Source organism: Protopterus annectens, chromosome 8.part0, assembly GCF_019279795.1.
Source record: "Protopterus annectens isolate FY-2018-M chromosome 8.part0, PAN1.0, whole genome shotgun sequence".
Classification (NCBI taxonomy): Eukaryota; Metazoa; Chordata; order Ceratodontiformes; family Protopteridae; genus Protopterus; species Protopterus annectens.
Genome location: NC_056741.1, coordinates 1,908,667,888 through 1,908,682,702, shown reverse-complemented (window position 1 = coordinate 1,908,682,702; position 14,815 = coordinate 1,908,667,888). Strand labels below are relative to the sequence as shown.

The following is a 14,815-nucleotide window of genomic DNA, read 5'->3' as shown; positions in this document are numbered from 1 at the left end:
TTTAATTTATTATTGGGAACTGATTAGTATTTAATCGAAGTTGCCATAACAACTCAAGTTGTTCTAAAAGTAGTGACGCTGGTCCTTCATGTATATTTTCACTAATCTGGTCTATAACATTGAACTTGAATTTATGGTTAGGTGTCATTAAGTCCTTGAACATAGCCTGCGCTCATTTTACCAGTATTTCAGGTACTTCAAACCATTGCAGCACTGCTCAAGTCAGCTGTATTGGGATCGTGTCATATGCTTTATTCAAGTCTTGGAATGCCCAGATGGACTCTTTCCTCATCTGTAGCTTCTTTTCAACTCTCTCTCTCTCTCTCCCTGCAAACATCAGGTTGGTTGAGCTAATTTCCCATCTTACTTTCAACTTTTCTGTATTTGTTTATCAGTCATCCTTTCCAGCACTTTTATGCAGTGTGACAAGAGTTTGACACCACTGTACTGCTCACAGTTACAAATATCCCCCTTGTTCTTGTAAACTGGGATTAGAATGCTTATTTTGCAGTCTCCCGGGATATGTCTTTCTTGCCATACTGCTGTATCTTCTGGAGCCATATCTCCCCTAACTCATCTAACATCTTGATCGTATCTTCCGTGACCATGTCTGAGCCTGCTGCCTTTCCTGACCTCATTTTTTTTAGTGCTCTTCTTACTTATTCTAGGGTGTGTTTTTTATTTCTTCTTCTTCCTCCTCTTTCATGCTGTGTCTGGGGCAGTACAACTTCTGTGGAATTTTATTCATTCAGAAGCTGCTGGAAATACCCCTTTCATCTGCCTTTGTAACATGAACTGGTGAAAGAATTGGTGCTGACATCCCTTATGAGGTGTGTCTGATAATTATTTTCTTTATCTTTCTGTCTTTTCCTTGCAACCTGGTAGTTTATTTGTGCCATCTGCTGAATCACCTTTCAGAAACTGGTAGAGTGCCTCTGATGCATTATTCTTTCCTACTGTGACAGCTCTCATGGTCTCTTTATTTGACAGTCAGTAGTCCCTCTTAGCCTGCTACGTCTTTTCTGTCTCCCACTTATACAATATTTTCATTCTTGGCTTGGCCATATATCTGTTTTGTAGTCTACACACATGCTGTTTTGAGACCCTGAAATTCTTCTTTCACTCTACCTATTTCTTCTTCTTGAGATGCCATAGCCCTGAGTATTTTTCGGACTCTTATGCTTTTGCTGCGGTCAGTTTACCATTCTTCAGCTTAGTATCTTTTGACTTAAGAGCCTTCTCCAACCACTGCATGCAACTGATTATGCCCATCAGTGTTTATACTGTGGTCTGACTGTTTCACTGGAAATGAATTTGCAATCTTTGATTCTGCCACAGTGCCCTTTCCTTACTAGGAAGAAGTCTAACTGAGTTGTATGTTGGCCAGTCTTGTATGTGGTTTTGTGACTGTCTGTCTTGCTGAACCATATACTGGCCACCATCAAGCCATTTGCCAGAGAGAAGTTTACAATGGCTTCTCATTTATCCCTGTTATCCCTCCCATGTGGACCCAGACAGTCCTCATACTCTGTTTTGGCTGTCCCAATATAAGCATTCAGGTTTCCCATTTTCAACAGCAACACGTTGTCCTGCTTTATCGAATGGGTCCCACAACTGCTGCCTGAATGAACTCTTTTTCTTGCTATCACAACTGTGCTGTGCTGTGGGACGTAGGCTAGGATTATGAATATTGACCTATCCTTACACTGGGGTCTGACTGCCTCAAGTCTGTCACTAATTCGGATGACATCCCTCCCTGTCTTCAGAAGACTCTCCCTCACCACAATTCCTATACTGTTTCTAGTCTGCCTTTCCCCTGAGTAGTAGATGCTAGATCCAAAGCCAATTGTCTGTGTTGTACTGCCCTTCTGTTTTTGTCTCCTGAATACACAGGATGCCCAACACTCTCCTTAATGTTATCTACTTTGAATCTGCTTCCTGTCAGTGAACCTATACTGAGTGTAGCAATCCTTAGATGCTCATCATTTGATAACTGCTGCAGCAGCCTTAGCTGTATGGGTTATATCCTGCACAACTATTGTTGTGGTATGTTTCTTTCAAGGCAGGTTGATTGATTTTACATCCAGCTTTTGCTCGAGAGAGCTATCACAGGTACCCTAAACTGGGCAATATGACACCAGCCTGATATTAGCTTATTGACTCAGGGCTGATGGGCTTTATGGCAGGCACACACATGCCAGTAGTGGCACATAAACTCTTTCCACCATGAGGATGGGTCCCTGACATAGATCAGAGTAGGCCAGATCCTTAACTCTTTTATCACCAGCAAATACTTATGTCCATTTTTTGCAACGTTAGTCAGTGGGACCAGATAATCTAGAGTCATATTTTACACCATTGAGAGGATCACTCCAACACGGTGCACAGTCTGTGATCTGTGTTCTTGTATCTACAGGATACTGCACTTGAAGTGATTGGTCTTTATAGCTCTTCTCCTGATAGGCACCCCCTAGAAGCTGTGTTACTGACTACTACTTCACTCAGTTTTGGGTGACTTTGAGGTGGAAACATGCAGCATGTTTTTGTGAGGTTGGAGGAACCCCACAGAGACAAAAAGAGAACATGCAAACTCCACACAGGTATTAACTAAGGTCAGGACTGTGCAGTCTAGACCAGTTATGTCCTCCCTTAGCTCTTTCAGTCTTTGCTGTCATGCTAATTGCTCTGAAATAGCTATAAACTGATTGATTTCTGTTTTTTTTTTAATTTCTCCAAGTCTTTTGGGTTTCTAATTTCTCCAAGTCTTTTGGGTTTCTAATACCATGACGGGAATGGACCCCATTCCTAAGTCAAAGTATGATTAAAGTTCATGAAATTAGTATTGTTTCACTCTTTGATGTTAGCCAAAAGTGCTCTTCGCAGCAACTGCAATGTGCCCAGTAATGACTCCTTTTGTAATTTTTATGGTGTTACATGAATTGGCAACATATCTAAATACGATTGTAAATTCTTTTTTATAAGATCAGTTGCTCCTACTACTATTGGAACTGTCTGCAGATCGAGTTATTTTTTGACTTTGCGTCTCTCTGTAAGCAAGACACTGTAGTCACTAGCATGGTTTTCTAGCATCTATCTTTTGGACTGTTGGTATTTGGTGATCTCATGTGATGTAAACTTCATCATTTTCCATGATTCTCTGTGGCTCATGTTTCCAGTGTTTTCAGCCACTTTGATACCATAATGTTTGCACAATGTCCAGTGTAACAATCTCGCCACATTATTATGCCTTTTAGTATAAAGTCCCTCTGCCATTAGAGAGTCACAACCAGCAATAAGGTGTGTGACTGTTTCCAATTCGGTTCCACAAAACCTACATATGCCTGTTTCTCCCACATGTTCAATGGACTTAGTAAACCAGTGTGTATGTAGCCCACTATCTTGGGCTGCCAATATTAACCTTTCATTTCTTGATGTAAATTTACCTCTCCTTAACCATATATTGTGTTCGTTCTTGATCAACATGAGGCTCTTCCAGAAGTTTTTTATGCTTGCAACTATATTTATGTTTTTTCCACATTTCTTGCCTTCGCACTTGGTCCTTCACCTTATATTCTTTCTTTTGTTTATTAGCACATTCAGTTACTGCCTGTTTTTTATCCATTTCTAGTTTGATTTCCATTCCTGCTTGGCATCGATATGCTTCTGCTAAATTAAACAGAGATGTCATCTTAGATTTATGCTCCTCATGTTTCAAAACTTTCATCACATTTGGATCTTGTGAGGTCAGTAGATATGTGTGGAGTCCCACGATTGCAGATCTATACATGTAATCAATTTCAAGGAGGCCCATCCCTCCTTTAGAATGGGGAATATATAATCTTGGTATACACTGATTTTTATAAATCATTTGGTGAGCATGAAGCATCCTTCTTGTTTTAATAACCAGTCTATCCAACACTTTTTGGGGCCAGTCACTCACTCGAAAACTATAAGTTAGGACAGGAAGAGCAAATTGATTTATAGCTTAGATCTTATTCCTAGGTATCAATGCTGTTTACAGGATTAATTTAAGTCTTCTAAAGTACTCATTACTAAGCTTTATTCACATTTGTTTATGTTTTATTGCCGATCCTTCATCTATTCCCAAGTATTTATACACCTCCTCTCGCTAAAGTTCTTTTATATCACATTCTTGTCCCAAACTGATGTTTTCCTGGTGCTGCAATTTTCCTTTTTTAAAGGTTGCTTTTGCACATTTATCAAGACCAAATGACATTCCAATATCATCTGAAAAAGTTTTGACAACCTGCAGCTGTGCTTTCAGTTCCTCATCTGATGAGCTATACAATTTTAAATCATCGACAGAGAAGATGAGAGGTAATTAGACTTTGTTGTTTTCTAGAAGCCAAATTATAGGCGTGACCTAAGCTGTTAAGTAAACAGCTTAATGGATTAATGGCAAGGCAAAATAGCAATGGTGACAGGGAGTCACCCGGAATATCCCCCTCTGGATTTGGTCAGCCAGAAGTGTGCCCAGTAATGACTCCTCTTGCAATTCATATGGAGTTACATGTATTGGTAACATATCTAAATACGATTACAGATTCTTTTTTATAAGACCCGTTCCCCTACTACTATTGGAGCTGTCTGGGTATCTTTCTTCTACATTGCTTCATTTCTGCCTGCAAATCCTAATATTTTATGACTTTGTGTCCCTCTGCATGCAAGACAATGAAGTCACTGGGTGTAGCGATTTCAATGATCAATGCTACTTTTGTCTTCTTTTCATAGACCTACTATATCTGGTTTTCTAGCATCTGTCTTTTGAACTGCTTGTAATGGGTGATCCTATGTGATGTAGACTTCATCATTTTCTATGATGCTTTGTGGCTCATGTTTCCAGTGTTTTTCAGCTACTTCAGTATTATAATGTTTGTACAATCCCCAGTGCAACAGCCTTGCCACATTATTACGTCTTTCAGTATATAGTCCTTCTGTCATTGTTTGTCACAACCATGTGTGCATCTGTTTCCAATTCTGTTTTACAAATTCTACATTTGTCTGTTTCTCCCACATGTTCAATTGGCTTTGTAAATCAAATTACATAGGCCATTATCTTGGGCTGACAATATTAACCTTTGATCTTTTGGTCTGAATTCCCTTCTCCTTAACCATTCCTGCATTCAGTCCTGATGAACATGAGATTCTTCTGGGAGTTTTCTATACTTGTAACTATATTATAGCAATAACCCATGCCTGGGTGTGGGTAATGCTGGATTTACCCACGGTTGGTGTGGTTTGGTCACCAGGGCGAAGCCCGAGTGACCAAACAAAGCCAACTGTGGGTAAATCCAGCATTACCAACACCCAGAAGTGGGTTATTGCTATTATACAATGACATTATTTAAGAAAAAAATAATTACTTTTCTTAAATAATGGCATTGTATAATGCCTCCTTGCTGCCCTTCTGCAGCTGTCTGGTATTCTGCAGCAGTTCTGATGTACTGCGCATGCGTATGGCTACACAGTACATCATTGCTGTGGGCAAAAGCAACGGAGAAAGCAAGATCTCCGTTACTTTTTACAAACTGTTTTGCTATGTTAAATGGGTTTAACATAGCGAGACAGCTTTAAAAAAAGCAACGGAGTCTCCGTTGCTTTTTTTAAAGCTGCCTCGCCATGTTAAACCCATTTAACATAGCAAGACAGTTTTGAAAAAAGCAATGGAGAAAGCAAGATCTCCGTTTCTTTTTACAAACTGTTTTGCTATGTTAAATGGGTTTAACATAGCGAGACAGCTTTAAAAAAAGCAATGGAGAATCTCCGTTGCTTTTTTTAAAGCTGTATCGTTAGGTTAAACCCATTTAACATAGCGAGACAGTTTTGAAAAAAAAGCAACGGAGGAAGCAAGATCTCCGTTGCTTTTTAAAGTGTCTTGCTATGTTAAATGAGTTTAACATAGCGAGACAGGTTGTAAACAGCAAAGGAGATCTTGCGTTCTCCTTTGCTGTAAAAAAAAAAAAAAAAAAGAGTTATACTAATGGAAAAAGTCCGGGAGACCGGACCTTCTTCCATTACTATAACTCTGATTTACAATGTGCACGCTGACCAATCAGCGTGCACGTTTTGGAATATTAATGGGGGGTCATGGTGTAATTATGCATTTTCCACATTTCTTGCCTTCTCGTGTGATCCTTCACCATATATTCTTTATTTTGTTTTTTGGCACATTCAGTTGCTGCCTGATTTTTAGTTTTGATTTCCATTCCCACTTGACGCCAATATACTTCTGCTAGACTTAGAAGGTAAGTCATCTTAGACTTATTCTCATGTTTCAAAACTTGTGCTATGTTTGGGTCTTATGAAATCAGCAGATATGTATGCAGTCCCACAATTGCAGATCTATACATGTAATCAATTTCAAGGAAGCCCGTACCTCCTTTGGAACGGAGAATATATAATCTTGTTTTTATTTTATAAATCATTTAATGAGCATGAAGCATCCTTCTTGTTTTCCTGTCTAATCTATCCAGCACCTTTTGGAGTCAGTCAGTCACTCTAAAACTGTAAGCTAGGACAGGAAGAGCAAACTGGTTTATAGTTTAAAATTTGTTCCTAGGTGTCAACACTGTTTTCAGGATTAATTTAAGTCTTCTAAAATATTCCTTACTAAGTTTTATTTGCATTTGATCATATTTTATTGTTGAGCCTTCATCAATTCCCAAATATTTATACACTCCTTCTTGCTCAAGTTCTTTTATATCACATTTTTGTCCCAAACCGATGTTTTCTTAATGCTGCAGCTTTCCTGCTTTAAAGTTTGGCCAAATGACATTCTTGTATCATCTGAAAAAGTTTCTGCAGTGAAGGGCCTCCCATGTCATGCAAGCCCCGCTACCCTAGTCACACCCATCCCACCTTATATTATTAATCTCCACCTATCACTTGTGATACACAATCCCTTTACCAACCCAAGCTACTTTACTACTGTCATAAAATCACTGTTTTTCACTCACCTATTCACAACTTCAATCTAATGCTTTGGATTATTCAAAACACCTTTTCTCCCTCCAACACTGTTCTGCATTTTATCCAATCCTTCTGACCCTCTATCCTTGACAGTACATAGGTTCATAGGTAAGTACTAGGCTATCAGCCCAAGGGCCTACATAAGCCTAGCCAACAAGGTTCCCTGGCTTACATCACCCAAGAAAGTTATTTTCCTGTGCCACTGTCGAGCAGAGACACAGAAGTGATCCCCGGGGTGTTTTTCCTATTTCTCATCTACTCATCAAGATTTTTCTTGAAGAGTGCTAATGAAGAACTTTGCTTGACATAGATGGGTAGCCTGTTCTGGAGTATGGGAAGTCTCTGGGACAGGGATCTATCCCTCCAGCATGTCCTGTTTATTGTGGTGACAAGGTTTAGGTCCCTAGAGCGTGTAGGTCAGAGGGACCTAAACTTCTTGGTCTTGTTACCATTTTGCAGTTGCCACTCATCTTTCTCCTAGCAGGCTTGTTCATCTCCAGTGCCATTTTTCTTGTAAATGCAACGTATACCCATTTGGACCACTTCAGTATATTGGCCTGGAATATATCATTCTGTTGTATGTCACCATGGTTGAATTTGGGCTGTATTTGCTATCATGTATCATATAGCTGTTGGATGTTATATTTAAAGTTTCAGAAGCCAGTGGTTGAAACATTCACTATACACATGAATTTGCAGTGGAGTCAAACGAATACTACAAGGTCTGTTAACTGGTTTACAGCCAGATCAAGTTAGTCTAGACGTGCAATGTTACATTGTCAGTACACTTCCAAATAAACAACATTCCAGTCAAACATTTTATTACTCATTTCCTTGTGGGTGACAAGATGTAGCTAGTATCCAGTGAACTTCCATTTTGTTTTGCCCATTCTTTTATTTCTTGTTGACCACTAGGAAATTACTTAAGTCCACAGGCTGCACACAAATTTAAGCCTTTTAGTACAGCTTGCTGGTTCACATCCTTACTTAGTAAAAGTTATTCACCACTGTCAGAATATTGCTGATTTTGCTGTAATGGCAGCCGGCCAAAAACATTTTACTATACTTGTCCCAGTTTGCTACCTTAGTATATCTGTTCACACAATTAAGGCTATAATTGTCTCAGCTTTGAAGATACGTTTAGCACTGCTTAATGACATCAGTAACCAAGTCTGTTTAAAACAATTTCTTGCTATTGCACCCTTTCTAAAGTAACATATCTGCCTGTCTACTGCATCTGTGCACCTGTCTTTCCATTCTGGCTTCCATGGTTTTCTCCTCATATTCCTTACTAACATTTTATTCACCCTCCCTGTTAGTGCCTCCTTTCATTTGTGGTAGCAGGCATAAGGGTATCTGCATGTCCTAATGTATTCTACATTAAGATGTGTGCCAGATCTTTTTGCTACTCTTTGGAACTTCCCCATAATGCCTTTCTACAAATCTTTCAGTTTTGTTGCTGTCGTACATGTAAGCAGACTTCCTTCATATAATGTCTAGCTCTCAGCAGAAATAAAACCTGTTTTCCTAGGTAGCAAATTACTGATGACCAGCAGTACAACACAAAGTTTGGCCTGACTGCACAACCTTCACTGTGCAGTATACTCTCAGCTCGTGGGCAGTATGTCCACATTCTGCCATGCATGTTGATTTTTGCAGAACCATTGGTAAACCATGCATTCTTTCCATCAGGTCTAAGCAAACTCTTAAAAAAGCAAATGCTGATCTATCGACCCCATCTAAGCGAAAGCTTACAATCCCTTGGAACACAAAAAAAATATATAAATAAACAAATAATAAAAATAAAAACTTCAAAACATTACATAAAGTAGGGGCTTCATACCCAGTGTGGGGGGGCTGTGCCCTCCACACCCCCTACTTAAATATACCAACTCCAAGATCGCACTACAGTGAAGAAAATGGCAAAATAATGGAGGTGGCCAAGCGATTTCTTTCCCAGGGAAAGAAACCGATGCTGTTTTGCTATTTTGCTGTATCGTGCTTTCAAATTCAATCAAGATGCATTTGAAGGATTGCGTCTTCGATTATATAATAGGAAGCCTTTCCGTTTGCTGCGGTCAGTTGGTCAAAGGGAGATACTTCAAATACAAAGAACTTTCAATACTTTGATACTCACTTACAGCTGCATCTCCCAAAACAACAAATCCAGTTAAACTGGGTTGCATTTGAGACATCATGGGTACAGTGTTACTGCTGTCTTCTAAATACCACTGCTATACAGCCAAGGCTTGTGTGACAGCTTGTCTCATTAACCATCGCCATATAACCACCTCTGGTCAATGTAGCTTTCCTTTGCATCTACTGTCTGTTTTGTTATTCTTTCAACATGAAGTAGAGCAGTAAAGACTGCTAACACATGCTGCTTTAGATAGCTATATCATATATTTGTCCCAAAATCCTAATGAACGCTTATGGCTGGTGCAGTCTTTTCACCTAAACCCCCAAGAAACCACACTATAAGCAGATCTTTAGCTATACTCCCTCCTGTGTTCATCCCCATCAATGTCCCCTCATATAATAGATGCAAATTTTAATTTAACTTTAGCATCATCACTACCAACAATGCTTCTAATCAATATGCTGCTATTTTGTGTATTCTCTGAACTAATCCACCGCACTAGCTGTCATATCTCTTCCATAGCAATAAATATTATCCCTAATTGCACACATTTACCAAACCATAAGTCACCTCAGCTCTCCCACAATATATCAGTTTAGCTCTACAGCTCTAGTTTCTCTGAACTCTTCAACTACAGATACAGCAAATCAGAATTCTTAACAACGAAAATTGCAGTAAAACCTAAGTTAAATGTAAATGGCTCTAAACTTTTGTACACAATAATTCCACATAGAAACTCAGCAGTAACATTCACCCCAACCCTGGCCCCACTAAACAGTGACCCAAAAACTAGCCAACACAACAGCAAATGCTTTTAGCTTTAGTTACCATCTACATCTGAATCCAAACTCCTGCTTCTTAACATGAATATTAGAAGCATATGTGACAAAATCTAAGAGATTGGTGCATATCTCGCTACACACTCTCCTACTATACTATATACTACTGAAACATGGTTACAGAAATACATATTAGATAATGAAGTCACCCTCCCTGTATTTAAAATACCCAGGCTTTGACAAGAATAGTCGGTGTGCTCGTAGTATTGGTATTATCTACAAAAACTGGTTAAGGATTACCCCATTCCCTATACAGGTACCAACATTTAACAATGCATAAAAGCAGAACACAAAATACATTTCATACATGTAGATATCACAGAACTTTTGCTAAGGATCACATTAAAATGGATGAATAAACCTATTATACCAACCTTCTGTATAAACAAAAAAATCCAAGACGTTGTTGGACATCACTAAGCAAACTAATCCATCCTGACCAGACCACCACCCCCTCTCCTTCGGGTTCTAACACGACTGACTCAATACCATCTCAATTTAACTCCTACTTTATAGACATAGTACTGCCTCTGAATTATTGTCATAACAAACCACATTCCCCACCCCCAACCTGTCCTAACCAGTCACATTCATTCATTCATTCATTCATTCATTCATTCATTCATTCATTCAGTCATCTTCTTACCAGTCTTCACCTTTACTATAACAAAATGTCTTCTGAAGCTAAAACCAGCTTATTTAGCTTCTGGTCAGCTTTGAAAAGAATACCTAAAACATCAGCTGATGCCGTGCCTTTCCCAGTATTTATATTGACAGACTGATCCTTATGTGACAGATATGTCCCATCCATTTGGAAAAAAAATCATGTATACCACTCCACAAAGGTGGCACATCCTTCCTATAAGTACTGTTGGCAACCCACAAGGATCAGTATTAGGCACCCTGTTATTTAAAATTTTTATAAACAGACTATATACTACCGCCCACCTTGCTAGCATAGTTTAGTATGCTGATGACTCAATACTTACATGAACAGACCCATGCATACCAACACTGCACGACATCACCCAAATTTCTTTCACTGCTACTGAAACTAATAATTTTAAAATGAAAAATATCTTTTGAAATAACCTCATCCAACAACATAAAAACTGAAACTGTAACCCAAACAAAACGTATGGGTGGCCTAATTGACAATAAGCTCAAATTTCAACAATGCTTATTGCAAGCCATTAATAAAAAATAAAAAAATAAAAAAAAATAGAAACTTGTCTCTGTATATAAAACCCAAACTACCTGACAGATTACGCACATCAAATGTTAACATCTATCTTCCATCTCCTTCCATCCCATACCTTTTTCCATCCCTACTATATGCCTCACTTATTCTTATTAACTTAAATACTATAGTTAAAGCTAAATCTATGCCTGTTAAAATAAGGCAGCTGAATTTGCAGCTAGCATTACATGTAGGAGTTATTGCAGCGCCCTTAAACATTAAACTGGCTTGAGCTACCCAACTATTTATTTTATTATTTATTTATTTTACATTTGTTGACCGGGATTGTCCGATTGAGCTGAGTAGCCCTTTTTCAGTGAATGCCCGGGGAGAAAAGCTCCACAATATTACATTATCTTTAAAAAGAGACAAATAACATAAATAGGTTTTTAGAGAAAAATAGTCAGCACATTGACAATTAGAGAAAATGAGAAAATACAATTTTCAGGATCTTACTACAAAGGGTAGTCAACATAAAACCAAGCTATCAAATATCACAATTTCATTTTATGACTGTTTTAGTGTTATGCAATAGGAGAAAATAACTGGGTTAGTGACAATTATGATATAAAAGTTAAAGCAGATGAGGTATGTAAGGGACCTAGTTGGGCCGTCTGGGATTTAAGGAGGCTGTGTACAGAGGCAGGACCACTGAGATTTTAGATAATCTCTTGCTGCAGCTTTGAATTGCTTAAAGTTTTTAAGGAACCTGATTTCTAGTGGAAGTTTGTTCCAAGATATAGAAGGATGGTAACTATAGAGGTTTTGACCAGTTTTGTTGTTGGGTTTGTGTATTTGTAGCAGGTCTTGGTAAGAGTTGCATAGTCGCCTGGCGGGGTTATAATGTGAGATGAGAGGAGATAGTCTGGGACAGTAAGACTTCTGGTAGAGGATGGAGTGGACTATAAGGAGTTGAGAGAGAAGTAGCTGGTGAGAAAGCTCAAGCCCATTTAGGTGTTTTAGGGCAAGACAATGGTGAGATTTGTTGGTTTGTTGTGCTGCAAATCTAGCTACCTTATTATAACTTGTCTCTATCTTGGTTGGTAATGCAGAGTTTAGTTTTTTAATAATTTGGGAGCTGTATAATAGGCTAGGTAGGAGGCAGGCATGAGAGAAGGTAATTTTAGTTTGGTTGTGAGGAACTTTTTGTTTCAATAGAGTTTCTAGTGTGTTTTTTTTTTTATACAGTTGTTCATATGTAAGTCAAATTTAAGTTGATTGTCAGTTATGACTCCTAAGAGTTTTGTGTTGTTTTCAGCAGTGATGGAGGTGTTATCTAGGGATAATACTGAAAAACTGGTTTTGAGGCAGGCGAGGTTTTTAGGAAGAAAAAGAAGGAGTTTAGTTTTTTGGGGGTTTAGAATAAGCTAATTTTGAGAAAGCCAGGTTTCAACAGAGTTGAAGGATTCTTGGGTATCAGTGATAAGCTCTGAGGGAGTCTGTGAGATGGTGATGACTGTAGAGTCATCTTCATATTGCATGAGGGATGATTAGGGGCCAGGATAGAGGGGAGAGAGTGCTGGGAACCATCTCACTGATTGCTTACGCTCAGAGAGATCGCTGGAAAACCAGGCAACAGTAGTAGTGGAAAGGTTGAGCTCAGACAGTTTAGTAAGGCGGAGAAAGTGGGAGACAGTATTGAAAGCTTTAGAGAGGTCAAGGAAAAGACAGGAGACTAGTTTATTGTTGTCTCTTGCCTGAGATATAGTATCGATGAAGGATAGTAGGGCAGTTGGGGTGCTGTGTTGAAAGCAAAAGCCTTGCTGGGTGAAGGTGAACAAGTTTTCCTGTAATAGCTGTTGCATGACTTGCTTGTGAATGCATTTTTCTAATATTTTTGAGAGAGGAGAGAGTATAGCAATAGGTATGAAGTTAGAAATTTCAGTAGAGTTACCTTCTTTATGTATGGGTAATGTATAGAATTCTTTCCAGATAGAGGGAACTTTAGATTCAGAGATGGAGTGGTTTGTTAAGATAGATACTGGAATAGCAATGGATTCAGCAGCTAACTGTAGGAAATAAGGTGGGAGATTATCAGCAGAAGGGGAGCAGGGTTTGAGTTTGGTGAGTAGAGGCTTTATGTAATTAGTAGGAACATGTTTAATAGAGAGAGAGTAAGTTGAGTTTAGGTAGAGGGTGATGATGAGTAGTTGTTAGAGCAGGAAGAGGAAGGAATGGGGTTGACTATCTTTGATATGGATTCGACAAAGTAGGTGTTGAAAATGGAGGCAGTTTCTGCAGGTCTGTTATTTGGGTATGGGTTGGATGGAGAAGGATGACCTGGGTGCAGAATTTGATTAACCGAGTTCCAGAATTTTTTGAGGTTGGACGTTTGAGCGATCTGGGGGTTGAAGTAGTAGTCCTTCTTGTCTTTGATTATGTGCTTTTTAGACAGGTTTCTTGGTTCTTTATATTTTATCAAGTGGACTGGAAGTTTAGTTTTTAGCCATGGTTTCCATGTTCTGTCTCTATTTTTATTATTCTGCGGGTATCATATGTTAGCCATGGGGCTGTATTTGTTCTAATTCAGACTGTGCTGAGAGGAGCGAGTGAATTGAGGATGTTGAGGAAGGTAGAGTTAAAATAGTGGACAGCTTCATCTGAGGTGAGTATGGTTAGGGGTGACCAGTTAATTCCAGAGAGGAGGTCATTAAGAGTAATAGGGCAGAAGTTGGCAAGTTTACGACAGGTGATGTATTTGTGTGGCTTTGAGCAGTGAGGTGTGTATCTTAGCAATCTTATGGGGGAGTGATCACTTAGAGAGTTTGATAATTATTGCTATTTAACAAATTCGCAACTAATTACAGCACAGAATCTTATACAAGCGCAAGAAAAATGTCCAGCCCTAAAAGATACCCTGCATCACAAATATCCTGGTAGAAGCCCTTGTCCAGCCAATAAGCTCATAGTAATCACAACAAAGTCTAAATACTCAGCAGATAATATACTGTACTCCTAGTATGTATCTAAACTCTAGAACACCATCCCAGCATCCCTAAAACAGACAATGAACCATTCCACTTTCAAGCCCTTACTAAAACAATATTGAAACTTCACATGGCCATGCACATCCTCCTCACCTGGGTAAGTCTGTTTTCCTTTGTCAGCTCATACCCCATAATCCTTTATAACCTCTATCACCGTCAACACAACAAACTTTCTGCCACTCCTCCTTAGTTGCTTTTCTACCTTAATGACCAGTTTACATTTCAGTTTATTTCTGACCTTCCTACTTTATCCACCTCCTTCAAATACTGTCAACTACTATTTCCTATAACCGAGTTTTATGTCAGTAACAATCCTGGCATTCTTACCCACACTATCCTTTACTCATCAGCTGTACAATACCTCTCTCCCTCTTCTTGCTTTAACTACTATATACCTACTGATTAATGCTTCATACTCCTACTATAACCCCCCCCCCCCCTTAACCATGTATTGTAAGTTGTATTTAATGTCTACTTGTCACATATATTGCACATGAAGTGTTTTCATACTAAATGTTTTATACTTGGAATGTAATATTATATATAATGTCGTTACAGAAGAAATACCTGTTCTACCTTTTTACAAACATGACAGAATAATTACCTGTTTGCATCTAGA

General features: G+C 38.8%; 1 protein-coding gene across 2 annotated transcripts in view; it reads left to right on the top strand.

The window, feature by feature from the left end:
* The window catches only part of LOC122809712 (protein NLRC5-like), a 1,339,659-nt gene that overhangs the window by 352,003 nt on the left and 972,841 nt on the right, over positions 1-14,815 (top strand). The gene's annotated exons all lie outside the window — the stretch shown is intronic.